General features: G+C 37.9%; 2 non-coding genes across 2 annotated transcripts; both read left to right on the top strand.

Annotated features, from left to right (window-relative positions):
- The first annotated feature begins 3270 nt into the window (after positions 1–3270).
- Positions 3271–3343, top strand: TRNAA-CGC (transfer RNA alanine (anticodon CGC)). Its single transcript has one exon. It is a non-coding gene; the product is annotated as a tRNA-Ala (tRNA).
- Positions 3344–4220: 877 nt separating this feature from the next.
- TRNAA-UGC (transfer RNA alanine (anticodon UGC)) lies at positions 4221–4293 on the top strand. Its single transcript has one exon. It is a non-coding gene; the product is annotated as a tRNA-Ala (tRNA).
- Positions 4294–16427: the final 12134 nt, after the last annotated feature.

The raw sequence follows: 16427 nt of genomic DNA on the forward strand, positions 1-16427 counted from the left end.
CGTTCGATCACACACGCCGCCTGCGCATGCATGTTCAATAGTATGCGACACAACTTACTTACCTCTACACTAGGCCAAGTCATTCGCCTCGACCTTGCCTCTGCTCAGGCCAAGGACTCTCAATGCACCATCGCGTCTCATCTTGTTATCTCGATCTCCATCGACATGGCCAATATGTCTTGATACCTTCCCGAGTCTCAGGGTGTCGTTGGCCATCAAAACTCACTTGGTCATGCTATCGAGAATGGGCCCGCGTGTAGCTCATCTCATCGAGACTTGTCGAACATCCATCCATCCAGGTTCTATCGAGGCATTGGCCCTCCCGTGCCCATGCCATGTCACTTACAGATACAGTGTCGGATAGCGGGTGTATGTAGCAACCTCCAACACGCGAGCTAGAACGCAACACCGCACACCCGTGCCGCCCGGTACTGTCCTTGAAAAAGCCCATTTCAAAGAAAGCTGTACGAGACACTAATCTTGACACGCTCGCCCATACTGTGACACACGTATGTGCCAGAGGGTAGCTCACTTATGCCATAGGGTACCGGAGTTGTAAGTACTTGCACTCCTTAGTTCTGTTCTTGAATTGTATGTTCTTATCATGATCTATGTTTAAGACTTTGATCCTTGGAGTATGAGGTCTCAACCTTAGTTCTGGTCTAAGGGTCTTGGTACTGTTATTTTGGTAGAACTTGAATCTTGATCCTTTTTCTAGTCCTTGATTGTTGTCTTATTCTCCAAGACACTCCCCCTAGTATTTATGGTACTAGTCATGAACTTGATATCCTGAGTCCAAGGCTCATACGATCCAAGCGACACAATGTTAACCTACGTCCAAGACTTCATACATTTCAAGTGACACAGTCTGAACCTATGCAATGATTTCATGCGTTCCAAACGATATAGTCTAAACTCACATCTAGGTTTAATACAAAGTTTCATAGAATTTGGAGGTCATTCTAGATCATGAACAACAGGTAAATTTTCTTATGTGCATTATGGTCATTTTACACTATTAATTGGTTTAGCGAATTAACCTTATCCAATGACCATCAAATGTCATTTAAACTTCTAACATGTCATATTATGCTCATATTAAAACTTCATAGGCAGCAGAGTTCATTGAGTGGGTTATTTTAACGTTACTTAAATCCTGAGAAATTTGATCAGTTCGAAGCCTTAAATCACCATTCTCGGTATTTTTCTTTCACATTCCTTTAATTCATACTTGGTTTAAGGTTTATACAAATATCCAAGAAAATTCTAAAAGTACTTCTTAAAAGTGTCCAAATTGGTTTCTTACCTCACCATGAACGTTTGAGACATTTATTTTATGAAGGGGGTGTAGCTCATATGGTAGAGCGCTCGCTTCGCATGCGAGAGGCACGGGGTTCAATTACCTGCACCTCCATTGTATTTGTTTTAAGATTCTAGCCTATCTAGGGGTCTTGGTACTATTGTTCTGGGTTCTTATCTTCAAAGCGACACAGTGGTTGTAGTTTGAAATTGAATCTACGTTTAATAAAGTTTCATAGCAATTGGTGGTCATTTACATTTTACACCGTTACTTGGTTTAGCTAAGCTAATTAACCTTGTCCAATAACTACCAAATTTCATATAAACTCTTAACATGTCATGTTATGTTCAGTATTAAAAAATTATAGGCAACGGAGTTCATTTAGTGGATTATTTTAATATTACATAAGTCACCAGCAATTTGATCGATTCGGAGCCTTGACTCACGGTTCTTGGTGTTTTTCTTTCACATTTCTTTAATTCATATTGGTCTGAGGTTTATACAAAGATCCAAGAAAATTCTAAAAGTACTTGAAGAGTCCAAAATGGCTTCTTACCTCATCATGAACGTTTGGGACCTTCATGTTATAAAGGGGGTGTAGCTCATATGGTAGAGCGCTCGCTGCGCATTTGAGAGGCACATGGTTCAATTCTCTGCGGCCTCCATTATATTCAATCTAAGGTCTCAGGTCTCGTATTATGGTAATTTTACACCGTTAATTGGATTAACTAATTAACCTTATCCAAGGACGAAACATATCATATATGCTCAGTATTAAAAATATTGGCAGAACTAATTAACCTTATCCAAGGACGAAACATATCATATATGCTCAGTATTAAAAATATTGGCAGCAGAGTTCATTTACTGAGTTATTTTAATGTTACTTAATTCTTTGGAAATTTGATCGGTTCGGAGCATTAACTCACGGTTCTTGGTGTTTTTCTTTCACATTCCTTTAATTCATACTTCGTTTAAGGTTTATACATTTCTTACCTCATCATTAACATTCGGGGCCTTAATTCTATAAAGGGTGTATAGCTTGATCGGTTCGGAGCATTAACTCACGGTTCTTGGTGTTTTTCTTTCACATTCCTTTAATTCATACTTCGTTTAAGGTTTATACATTTCTTACCTCATCATTAACATTCGGGGCTTTAATTCTATAAAGGGTGTATAGCTCATAGTTCGGAGCATTAACTCACGGTTCTTGGTGTTTTTCTTTCACATTCTTTTAATTCATACTTCGTTTAAGGTTTATACATTTCTTACCTCATCATTAACATTTGGGGCCTTAATTCTATAAAGGGTGTATAGCTCATATTGTAGAGCGCTTGCTTCACATGCGAGAGGCACGGGTTCACTTCCCTGCACCTCCATTGTATTTATTTGTTTCAAGATTCTAACCTATCACACTATTTCTTTTTCTTGTTTAAGTACTTGGACTCTTTAGTTCTGTTCTTGACTTGTGACTTGTGAGTTCATCCTATGTCCAAGACTTCATACGTCATTCGTTCATGCGTTCAAAGCTAGTAGTCTCGACTCAAATATAGATTTAATTAAAAAGTTTCATAGCATTTGGGGGTCATCTACCTCTTGAACCAAAGTTAAATTTACTCATGTGCATTGTGGTCATTATACACTGTTAATTGGTTTAGCTAATTAACCTTATCCAATGGCCACCAAATTTCATATAACCTCCTAACATATCACATTATGCTCAGGATTAAAAATTCATAGGCAGCAGAGTTCATTTAGTGGGTTATTTTAATGTTACTTAAATCATGAGAAATTTGATCGGTTTGGAGCCTTCACTCAAGATTTTTGGTGTTTTTCTTTCACATTCCTTTAATTCATACTTGATTTAAGTTTAATACAAAGAATCAAGAACATTCTAAAAGTACTTCTTAAGAAGAGTCCAAAATGGCTTCTTACCTCATCATGAACGTTTGGGACTTTTATTTTATAAAGGGGGTGTAGCTCATATGGTAGAGCGCTCGCTTCGCATGCGAGAGGCACGGGGTTCAATTCCCTGCACCTTCATTCTGTGTTCAAGGCTTCGTATGTTCGAAGTGACACAGTCTGAAACTACATCAAAGGTTTAAAGCGATTTAGTATAAACTCGCATCGAGGTTTAATACAAGATTACATAGCATTTTACTTGGTTTAGCTAATTAACTTTATCCAATGACCACAAAATTTCATATAAATTCCTAACATGTCATATTATGCTCAGTATTAAAAATTCATTGTCAGCGGAGTTCATTTACTGATTTATTTTAACGTTACTTAAATCTCGAACAATTTGATTGGTTCAGAGACTTAACTCATTGATCTTGATGTTTTTCTTTCACATACCTTTAATTCATCTTGGTTTAAACTTTATACAAAGATCCAAGCAATTTCTACAAGTACTTTTTAAGACGAGTCCAAATTGACTACTTACTTCGTCATAGACGTTCGGGACCTTTAATCTAATGAAGAGGGTATTGCTCATATGGTAGAGCGATCGCTTCGCATGCGAGAGACACATGGTTCAATTCCCTAGGTTTAATACAAAGTTTCATAGCATTTGGAGGTCATTTTACACGGTTACTTGAATTTCATATAAACTCTTAACATATCTTATTATGCTCAATATTAAAAATAAATACACATATCATATTATGCTCAGTATTAAAAATAAATAGGCAGCGAAATTCATTTAGTGGAGTATTTTAACGTTACTTAAATCAGAAGCAATTTGATCATTTTGGAGCTTTATCTCACCGTTCATGGTGTTTTTCTTTTATATTCGTTTAATTCATACTTTTTTTAAGGTTTATACAAAGATAGATGTAATTCTACAAGTATTTATTATGAAGAGCCCAAAAATGGCTACTTACTTCGTCATGGACGTTCGGGACATTTATTTTATAAAGGGGGTGTAGCTCATATGGTAGAGTGCTCGCTTTGCATGTGAGAGGTACAGGGTTCAATTCCCTGCACCTCCATAATAAATTTTAAAAACAAAAGGGCAAGTATTTAGCCACACGTTTTTGATAAAATTTTCGATAAATTTCTTTAGGGGCAATGTAGTCATTTTACATCGTTGCTTGGTTTAGCTAATTAACTTAATCCACCTAATTAACTTAATCCAATACCCACCAAATTTCATATATAATCTTAACATGCCAAATTTTATGATATTATTGACATGCAAAACGACGAGCTAGCATGAAATACAACCTCGACATATGCATGAAAGATATGATAAATGATATGAAAAATAATATGATATGAAGGAAGATGCTAGCTGTGCATTAAATGATAATGAAAATGAAAAAATGTTGGGACCTCATGCATTATTGTGCGCTCATGCATCGGGGGATACCCCTTCTTCTTCAATATATTATGGACGCGTATGCTACTAGGTAGGGGAACGCTCATTATGTTTATCATAATACTAGGTCACTATTCCTAACGAGTGTCTTGCATCAACAACTACCACAGAATGCTCGCTCGACTATAAAGAGGACTAGGAGGTGTGCAAATCGATTGGTGGGTCCATACTCACATGTGTGAACCGTGTGTAAAAAAATTAAGTACACATCCAAATTTTCCGTTAGGATAGCCGCCATAAGAAAATAAACTCTTATGATAGGTCTCATTCATGAAATTGTATGGGTTTGCATTTAACCTCAATAGTGGGTCACTTACTAAGTATTTCTTAAAATACTTAAGCCAAATGCTACTTCTATTTAAGGTAAACGCAAGGCATCACTGTACGAATGATGACGTCATCGCAATTCGAGACCATGACACATGCATAGGCATCACTATACGAATGATGACGACATCGCAATTCGAGACCATGACACATGCATAGGGTAGATGCATTTATTTTCTTAGCCTTAGGCTAGAATATGATGTTTTTAATTTAAATATTTATTTATTTTATTTAGTCTTTCATTGTGTCGTTTTAAACATGTTTTCGAATACGTAAGTCCATGACAGTGTTTTAAGATAGAGTTTACGTTTTATGAAGAAGTTTAAATGCTAATTTATGCATAGAAATGATTATGCTGTGATAATGGTAACAACTCTAGCTAAGTAGAAATCTAGCGTGTAAAATAGGGTGTACTTACAAGAAAAACAGGGTGTACTTAAGAATATGCACGTAGATATGCACTTATCAGAAAAAACAGGTAAAATAGAGTATGTTAACTCGAGTTAGAAATATAGTTTTTTTTTTTTTTTTTTTTTTTTTTTTTTTTTTTTTTTTTTTTTTTTTTTTTTTATGGACCTAGAACAGTATAAGTTGTGTAAAATAGGGTGTACTTACTGTACATGGTTCCATTCACTCCGCCACTTAGATAAAAAGAGTAAACTTACTCAGAGTTGCTATCAATTTCATAATGTAATCATTTTTATGCGGAAATAACGTAATCAAAACAATGTCATAGACTTACGTGTTCGAAAATATCTTTAAAACGATACAGCAATAAACTATAGGCTAGAATAAGACGTTTTTAAGTCTAAGAAAATAAATGCGACTACCTTATGCATGTAAAATGATCTTGAGTTGCGATGTCGTCGTCAGTAGTACAGGGATGACTTGCCTTTACCTGAAACAAGCAGGTGGCTTGAGTATTTTAAGAAATATTTAGTAAGTGACCCATTTGTTGAGGTTAAATGGAAACACATAGAATCATGAATGGGACCTATCATATCAGTCTATTTTTCTACGGCGACTATCCTAAGCGGGGTATTGGATGTGTACTTAATTTTCCAACACATGGTTTATATGTGCGAATATGGACCCACCAGTATGTTTGCATACCTCCTAGGCCTTTTTTTGTTCGGGCGAGCATTCTCTAGTAGTTGTTGAAGCTAGACATCCATTAGGAATAGTGACCGTCATGGTAGCATTATGGTAAACATAATGATCATTTTCCTGCCTTGGTACTGTATGCGTCCATACTATCGTAAAAGGAGAAGGGGTATCCCCCGATGCATGAACACACAATAATGCATGAGGTCACAACATTTTTTTCGTTTTCATTATCATGTACTACAACCCCGTTCACACAAGCTTTCCTCTCCAAATATGGTAATGGTAGCAAGTGTATGCTCATCATGACTTAGATCCTTTCTCAACTGTACTGCTAACACCATTTTCATCCCTCTAGGCTAATGGGTGTTTTTATGGATAATTATCGGGTTCGACCCCGTTATTACCAAGCTTTTTGCTAGGGGCATGGGAATAACTTTGTGTTCTAATAGGAAGTTCGTCCTTAACACGATGTCGAATTCGTCCATCTTGACTATCGCAAAGTCAGTTCATCCAATCAAAGTCCCCAACTTAATGAGAGTTCTTTTCGCAACTCCTAAGACGGGTAAAGCTGTCAAATTGATGATCTTCATCTTTGCTACATCTTGATGCCAAAGGATATTCAATCATTTTGCTTTGGTCTCTGTCATGGAGTTGTGGGTGGCTCTAGAGTCGCCAGTAGTGCTTCTGGTCACTCTATGGTTAACTCAGACCTCAACATACATAAAACTGCAATCCATTAGCTCGGTTGTGTCTTCCACTCTCTTCTGAAAAGGTAGACAGTATGTACCTTCCCGTCCTCAAGTTGCTGATATCTTCACAAAAAGTGTTTCTAGACCTCTTTTTGAACTGTTTAGATCCAAGTTTTACATTCGTTTAAGTTCAATGATCAACTTGTAGGGTGGTCTTAAGGATATTTAGCCTTGAATTATAATTTATCATATGTATCATATTTGACCGTTTATTATAAGTAAATATCCTGTATGATACTTGACTCCCATTACCGCTTATTATAAATATCATATTTGCCCTTTTATGATAGTCAAATATATTGTATTCATATATTACTCCTCCTCCTATGCAAGGTTCAATCCTTATCATTTCAAATTTTTTGTGAAGGATTTTGGACCGAAAATAACTGAAATGGCTAGGATCAGGTAACACTGGTCTACTTTAAACCATTTTTTCTTCTTTCTTCTTTTCTCTCTCTTGTTTCTTTTACCTTCTTTCATTAATTATGGTTTATGTTACTTTCATGTGCCTAATTAACAAAGTGGCACTAAAATGACCAAAATAACCCTCAACCCTTGAGGGTTGACTTTGAATTTTCTTTAATTTTTCTACCATTTTAGTTACAGAAAATTTTCTAAGAATATTTCTCTTCTACTGCATTTTAAAATTTTGCTTCTAAGATTCTAAAAAAATTTCTTGAATTAAAATTTTAAACTATGTTGGGACTTGTGTGTCACACTATTTCAATGCTCAGCTTGACAAGTGTCAAGCTGAATGCCCCTTAAGGTGCCACAGTGCAAAAAAAGCATGTGTCTATGTCTTGATGCTACCCAAAAATTTCTATATTATTCACGCATGTTTGGATAGCACCTTGACAGTGTACATATTTTTCCTATATATTCTTCTTTTTATAGTCGAATTGAGGGAGACCAATTTCACGAGAAAATTCGTATTTTTGATTTATAAATCTTTTTTGAAACTAGAAAACCTTTCGATACCATGAAAGAATTTTTAAGCTCGTGATTTAGGAGATCGCACATGACTGAAAATCAACACACGACATTAGTTCTCTCTTTCTCTTCTATTTTACCGTTTTTGTTATGTGTCTTACGTTTTCGTTAATATCATGTTTGTTATTGAAAACTAGACAACATGTTGGTTTCATAATCTTGCATGAGAGTCTAACATGCTAAATCAATTTCATAATGTCAAGGATTTCATTTTCAAGGTTTTGAAAATAAGACTGCGACTATAAATCAAAAGAAAATCTGATTGCAACTTAGTGTTGTTTCAGTTTATTACAAACGAGAATGAGTTTGGGTTATATTTATAAACAAATATCAAAAGACCAATATGATGTAAGAAATTATCAAAACACCCCTATGATGAGATTTGTTATGAATGTTGTTTTACGTGCTTTTCATTGTGTTAGAGAGAAAGATAGGCTATTGCGATCTGTGCTATAGGGGATTGATGGATGTTATCTCCCCATTGAGCATGTTTGCATGTATGTTTGCATTATACAATATGTTAGCTCCAGGTGTTTGACTATGTGTTCTCTCTGTAGAACATGTTTATCTGCACAAAACTAGGGCTTTAGAGTTAGGTTGACTAGATGATGACTTGGGTCAGGTTGCCTCCAATAGACTGAGCACTTTAGGATCGTGAGCGACGGCCAGAAGATCTAGACCCTAGTGCTTCAAGACTAAGAAATATTCAAGGAGTCAAAATAGAACAACCTAGAGCTAGAAGACCTTGTTAAGCCCTAGCTGCCTTAGGAACCCAATAGACCTTTTCAACTCCCAGATATGACCAAGGTGTAGTTCAAATTATGGATTATGCAATTAAGTGATCGATAGGTGTAACTACCTAGAAAAGCAAGCATGAGAGAACCAAGTTAAGATTAGGGCGCTATAGCTAGTGCGACTTACACGTTGACCAAGTTCAAAATGTGTTCCATTAGACCCTACACCCAGTATCATTAGTGGCGATTATAGGTCCCTAAGAACCTCGTAGGACTCCACATCCTAGAAACGAGAGATAGGTTTAAACTACCTAAAAGTCCCTAAGAACCTCGTAGGCCTCCACGACAACCAAGAATGATCATGGTAGCTCATTAGGCTATAGCAATGTGAACAGTCTCACATGTCTGTCCACTACCCTTTCCACTTCAGTATCGTATTGTTGAGACTCTACTTCGGGTTCCATACCATGGATCTAGGCGTTGCTTGTTAGGTTCATGCGACATGTGCCCCAACCTAGTGTAAATGACCAAGGGTCTCCTAAAACAGAACCCTTGTACTGTTGTTGGGTTTTATGTCCTAAAACTCATAGTTTGTAAACACAAACATATTCTATTTTCAATAAAGTTATTATTGTTCTTTATTCAGTAAAGATTGTTATTGAATAAAGTGAACTTTACGATCATTAATCTAAATCCAATAAACTAAGAACACTCTGGTTATAGTATGATTACTTGAACTATATGTAGAGACATGAGAGTGGATCAAGTTCAAGTATATAGTCAAAATGATCTATAGTATAAGGATAAGGCTGAGTACCTTATTTTGGGGACACTATGGATGCTGCCCACTTTTGTATATGATATAAACAATGTGATCACTAAATTGTACATGTGGAGACATGTGAGTGGGGGCGTCCTATGCAATGAGTATTGCCTAAGATCGGACCATGAAGAAAACCACTCTCACTTTATAATGTCGTTTACTGTTGAGACTGATTTTCTTTTCATTCGATAACCTAGATTTGCATGGGTGAGAGTGGCTCTAGTTCGCCGACTCAATAGGTCTCCCATTTCAGGGGTAAGACTGGGTGAATGGTTGGGGACGTGGGGTGCAAGATGGAATTCACTCCTACCAACTATTAGGGATAGAAGAGAGGTAGTTCCCTTAAGCATTGACTCCAGGTCTTGAACAAGGGGCCCCACCCTCTCATTGGCCTGAGAGGGATTCGTTTACTGGTTGGACCACAAACCAATTGTTCATTAGAGGATCAGTGAGACATAAGGAACAAGAAGTAACTTCAGGGGTAAAACGGTAAATTGACCCAGCTCTAGTTACAAACAACCTGTGAAGGATCGACTTGTTAGGCTTATGGAGCCTGATACTTATTTATAGCTTGGTCAACGGTTATATCCAGTAAAGCTATATCCAGTAAAGCTATATTTAGTAAAGCTATATATAGTAAAGCTATATCCAGTAAAGCTATATTTAGTAAAGCTATATATGGTAAATAGCTATATATATAGTAGATGGCTAAATCTGGTAAAGCTATATATAGTAAACTATACCATATATATATCTGGTCCGGTAGAGCTTTGAAAATGTACTTTTCTATTCTCTGTACTCTCTTGTTGTACATGCCTGAAGTCATCAATAAAAAATCCTTTTAGCCAGAGTTCTCCTTGCAACTTCTCTCTATCCTTCTCTTTGTGTTCATCTAGATCGAGCGTGTGCGTTGTTGTGCGATCCTAACAACTGGTATCGATCCTAACAACTGGTATCAGAGCCAGGCAGTGTCAGAGCCAGGCGGAAGTCAGAGCTAGGCAAAATTCACCACGATCTGTGAAGATGGAAAGTTCAAAGATTGGAATTGAGAAGTTCGATGGATCCGATTTCGGTTTCTGGAAGATGCAGATTGAAGATTATCTATACCAGAAAGATCTTCACGAACCTCTGTTGGGGGTGAAACCAGATACCATGACCACAAAACAGTGGAAGCTCAAGGATCGATAAGGCCTTGGGGCTGATCCGGTTGACGCTATCCAGAAACGTGGCGTTCAACATTATCAAGGAGAAGACAACGTCAGGTCTGTTGAAGACGCTGTCGAATATGTACGAAAAACCGTTGGCTATGAACAAGGTGTATTTGATGCGGAGATTGTTATGGTAGTTCTGGCTGATCCTATTGCTGAAGAACCAGACGTGGCTGATCCTATTGCTGAAGAACCAGACGTGGAGCAAGTTGCACCTGAACAGGTGTTGAGAAGATCATCCAGAACTACCAGAGCACCAGACAGATATTTGAGCTTCTGTTGTACCATCACTCTGATTTGTTGTACTCTCCTCCATTGTCAGACCTCAGGCATTTGATCTTCAAGCCGGTCTGATTTTCAACTTCAGCTTTCCACTTCTTGAAGGTGGTAAACACATCTGACTTATGTTTCAGAAAGTAAACCCATACCTTCCTGCTGAAGTCATCGATGAAGGTGACGTAGTACCTTGATCCACCAAGTGATGAAACTGGAGATGGTCCCCAGACGTCTGTATTGCTGAAACTCCAGAGGGGGTTGCGTCGCTGAAGCTCCAGAGGGGGTTGCGTCGCCCGGAAGCGTCGCTGAAGCTCCAGAGGGGGTTGCGTCGCCCGGAAGCGTCGCTGAAGCTCCAGAGGGGGTTGCGTCGCCCGGAAGCGTCGCTGAAGCTCCAGAGGGCGTTGCGTCGTCCGGAAGCGTCGCTGAAGCTCCAGAGGGGGTTGCGTCGTCCGGAAGCGTCGCTGAAGCTCCAGAGGGGGTTGCGTCGTCCGGAAGCATCACTGAAGCTCCAGAGGGGGTTGCGTCGCCCGGAAGCGTCGCTGAAGCTCCAGAGGGGGTTGCGTCGCCCGGAAGCGTCGCTGAAGCTCCAGAGGGGGTTGCGTCGTCCGGAAGCGTCGCTGAAGCTCCAGAGGGGGTTGCGTCGTCCGGAAGCGTCGCTGAAGCTCCAGAGGGGGTTGCGTCGTCCGGAAGCATCGCTGAAGCTCCAGAGGAGGTTGCGTCGGCCAAAAGCATCGCTGAAACTCTAGAGGAGGTTGCGTCGGCTGGAAGCGTCGCTGAAACTCCAGAGGAGGTTGCATGGGCCGGAAGACTCTTGCTGAAACACCAGAGGTGTAGCAAGTGGGAGTTGATGTTGAGTTGCTCAAAGATTCACAGACTGATGTTGTAGCAGATACTCATGAAACTCCTGAGACTCTTGCTGAGAAATCAGAGGTGAAGCAAGTGGGAGTTGATGTTGAGTTGCTCAAAGATTCACAGAGTGATGTTGTAGCGGATACTCATGAAACTCCTGAGACTCTTGCTGAGAAACCAGAGGTGAAGCAAGTGGGAGTTGAGGTTGAGTTGCTGAAAGATTCACATAGTGATGTTGTAGCAGATACTCAAGAAACTCCTGAGACTCATGCTGTTGGCGAGGAACCCGGTCTATCATTCAAAACACAGAAGGCGATACCATTTCACTCGGAGGTTAGTTGAAGATGGTGATGTGTTTTGAGAAGATAGAGGGTGCAAAGAATCCAGCAAACATGTTGACAAAATGTGTTGATGTTGGAATGTTGAGGTTGTGCAAAACCTCAATTGGTATGGTGCAGTGAAGATGCTCATGGTCGTTTGAGAGTGAAATTCTTGGTTGACTGGATCAGTCTCCAAGTGGGAGAATTGTTAGGCTTATGGAGCCTGATACTTATTTATAGCTTGGTCAACGGTTATATCCAGTAAAGCTATATCCAGTAAAGCTATATTTAGTAAAGCTATATATAGTAAAGCTATATCCAGTAAAGCTATATTTAGTAAAGCTATATATGGTAAATAGCTATATATATAGTAGATGGCTAAATCTGGTAAAGCTATATATAGTAAACTATACCATATATATATCTGGTCCGGTAGAGCTTTGAAAATGTACTTTTCTATTCTCTGTACTCTCTTGTTGTACATGCCTGAAGTCATCAATAAAAAATCCTTTTAGCCAGAGTTCTCCTTGCAACTTCTCTCTATCCTTCTCTTTGTGTTCATCTAGATCGAGCGTGTGCGTTGTTGTGCGATCCTAACAACTGGTATCGATCCTAACACGACTTACTAATCATGGTGATATCAAATAGACAGAAATATATCTATAGTGAGGGGAGTGCAACTACTAGGCTATAGTGGAGTGTCCTAGTAGTTAACGAATGTTGGTTAACTAGGTTAATAAGTTTAACTGGTTAATCTTGGATCGTTGGAGCCCATGATCTATAGGTCCAATAACAGTATATATTCATACAATATCAAGATCAGCTTGCAATTATGATCTGGAAGTGTATCCGGCCGGGACAAGTGTTCGTATCTATTATGCCATAGTCAAGAGGCGCTCAACGGACCTTGTTGAATCTTATCAACCCTTTATAGATAGAATTAGCTTTTTCTCAAATGGATTCTCTAATCTATCTCTGTATCGTTTACTACCCTTATACCAAAGGAAATTGAACGATCTTGCTTGCTTTGCTTGGTTCTTCCCTGCCTGAGAAATTCTCCCTTTTAGTTGATTTGACTGATGGATGCGGATTATAACAACTATATTCATTGCTAACTAATACTACTATATAAATATAATGGAATAGCTATGAAAGAAAGAGAGAGTTTTCTTATTTGAAACGCCTTGTGATCTTCAACCCATTATTTAGTGCTTCAATAGAATTACCGGGAGTCAGTACTATAGTATAGCTTGTTTCCAATACTCAGCTGATTGAACCAAGCCTCTGCAATTTCCGAATCTCCCTGTCGAATGGATTCTCTAATCTATCTCTGAATACGCTTTATTTATTTATTTCAATTCATAAGATGGAGATATCCCACCCACCGAAGTAAAGAACCGTTTCCCTCTACTAGCTCATATCGGGCTAAACCAAAGAACAGTGTGACGAGTGAGTTCGAAGTGTTCGAATTCAAATTGGGAATATGTGCTACATATATACGATATATTTAACCGCATTTTTGTTTTATTTACGAATTAAACAAAAAGAGAGAATCTGAAATATTTAAATAACATTTAAATATTTTAATCAATTATGTGTCAGAATTGATTGAGATTAACATTTGAATTAATATTAAATATTAATTAAATAGTTTAATTAATCATTAAATGTTACTTTAATTTGAAATTAATTGTTGAATTAAAATAAAGAAAGTCAAAATGTTGACTTCATTTAATGGAAAAGTACATGTTAGTGGAATTTTGAGGTGTCAAAATTTGGTTTAACCAAACTTGCATGCTTGCCAAATAAACCCCACAAGTTTGAGTGGAATTTTAACACCATCAACTATAAACTCGATCCTGAGCGTAGGTTAACCTAGTAGCTAACCGGCACACAGGGGATCGCTGCCCCCAAACTTTGAAGACTTTATGGTCCCGTGGGAGAGTTGTCAGGTAACCCCCATGGATAATGCTCAAATTGTTATTCAGATTCAGATCCAACTATACTGTCTTGCAACTTATGAGTTCCCGCCTCAACCTAGAACATTGATCATCCACTACATAAGCAAGACAAGCCACTTAAGTAGTAGAAAAGAAGAACGAAAAAATCGCACAGACCCCTATGTGTATGCTTCAGTTTAGAGTCCTACTCGAAAGTTGGGGTACCCAGTTGCTTAGAGAGCATTGAAACCTAAGCTCAAACTTCCTAGAGCAAAGAGTAAAGCCCGTGATACTTACTAAGTTAACGATGCATTGAGAGCCTACAAGTAGGTTGGTTATTGAGTATTATTATACTCACCCCTTTCTCTTTTCTTTTTCAGGTGTTTACAGGCTGCTGCTCGAGGTGAATGAGCGTTCACGAGTTGTGTGGTCATAGTGGGGGGTTGTTCTAGAGTGCTAGCCTATTTTTACATTTTTTAGGCTTTTATATTTTTGTTTTATAATGGATTCCTCGTACGAAACTTCGTCCTGTAATTGGACTTAATTTTTTATTTAATTTTTGTGTTCACTTTTCTTTTAATTTAAATTTTAGTGGATTTTATTTTTTTAAATTTTTTTTAATTATTTTCGCTTTCATCTTTTTAGTCTGTATTCGAGTCTCACATGCTAGAGCTCTCACTTTGCATGCAAGAGGTACCATAAGTAGGATTATCTACTTAGTAAGTAGCCTACCACACTCTTTTTTTCCTTGTTCTTGTTGTAAGTACTTAGGCTGACTTTGATCCTTTTATTTTGAGATCTCAACCTTAGTTTTAATTTAAGGGTCTTAGTCCTATTGTTTTTGGTGTGTACTCAGTAAGTAGCCTGTCATAGCGTGTCACACTCTTTCTTTCTTTGTTCTTGTTTTAAGTACTTGCGTGGACTTTGGTCCTTGAATTCTGTGATGTCAACCTTAGTTCTGATTTAAGGGTCTAAATACTATTTTTCTTGGATTGTAAGTGTACTTAGACAGACTTTGGTCAATGGATTCTAAAATCTCAACCTTTGTTCTGATCCGGGGGTTTTAATATTATTGTTCTGGGTTCTTGTCTTCAGAACTTGGATCTTGATTCTTATTCTATTCTTTGATCGTTGTCTTGCTCTTGGTCACTTTCTAGGTTGTTTTCTTTTTGTCTTGTTCTCTCATACACTCCCCCTAGGATTTATGGTACTAGTCATGAGCTTGACAACTTGTGTCCAATACTTCGTATATTCCAAGTGACACAGTCTGCATCATACGCTCCAAGCAACACAGTCTGAAACTACGTCCAAGGCTTCATGCATTCCAAGCGACGTAGTCTGACCCCGCATCTAGATTTCATACAAAATTTCGTAGCATTTAGAGGTTATCTAGATCATGAAATGAAGGTAAATTTCTTAAGGAGCATTATGGTCATTTTACACTGTTACTTGGTTTAACTAATTAACCATATCCAATGACAACCAAATTTCATATATAATCTTAACATGTCATTTTATGCTTAGTATTCAAAATTCATAGGCAGTAGAGTTCATTTAGTGAGATATTTGAACGTTACTTAAATCTCGAGCAATTTGATATATTTGGAGTCTTCACTCACGGTTCTAGGTATTTTTGTTTCATATTCCTTTAATTCATACTTGATTTAAGGTTTATACAAAGATCCAAGCAATTTCTACAAGTATTTCTTAAGAAGAATCCAAAATGGCTACTTACCTCGTTATGGACGTTCAGGACCTTTATTGTGTAAGGGGGTTGTAGCTCATATGGTATAGCGCTCGCTTTGCATGCAAGAGGAACAAGGTTCAATTCTGTTCTGATCTAAGGGTCTGGGTACTTTTTTTTTCTGCTTCTTATCTAAAAAACTTGGATCTTGATCCTTGTTCAGTCCTTGATCGTTGTCTTGTTCTCCAAGACACTCCCCTAGTATTTATGGCACTAGTCATGAACCTGGCATCCTGTGTGTCATGAACCTGACATCTTGTGTCCAAGGCTTCATACGTTCAAAGCGATAGTGTTAACCTACGTCCAAGATTTCATACATTTCAAGTAATAAAGTTTGAACCTATGCCATGGTTTCATGCATTCCAAGCGACATAGTCTGTACTCGAATCTAGGTTTAATAAAAAGTTCCATAGTATTTGGAGGTTCTCTAGAACATGAACCAAAGTTAAATTTTCTTATGTGCATTATGGTCATTTTAATGTTACTTAAATCACGAGCAATTTAATTGGTTCGGAGCCTTAACTCACGGTTCTTGGTGTTTTTCTTTCACATTTCTTTAATTCATACTTGGCTTAAGGTTTATACAAAGATCCAAGAAATTTCTACATGTACTTGTTAAGAAGAGTCCAAAATCGCTGCTTACCTCGTCATGGACGTTTAAGACATTTATATTATAGA

This window comes from Cucurbita pepo, chromosome 6 (genome assembly GCF_057944985.1).
Source record: "Cucurbita pepo subsp. pepo isolate OVF chromosome 6, ASM5794498v1, whole genome shotgun sequence".
Taxonomy (NCBI): domain Eukaryota; kingdom Viridiplantae; phylum Streptophyta; class Magnoliopsida; order Cucurbitales; family Cucurbitaceae; genus Cucurbita; species Cucurbita pepo.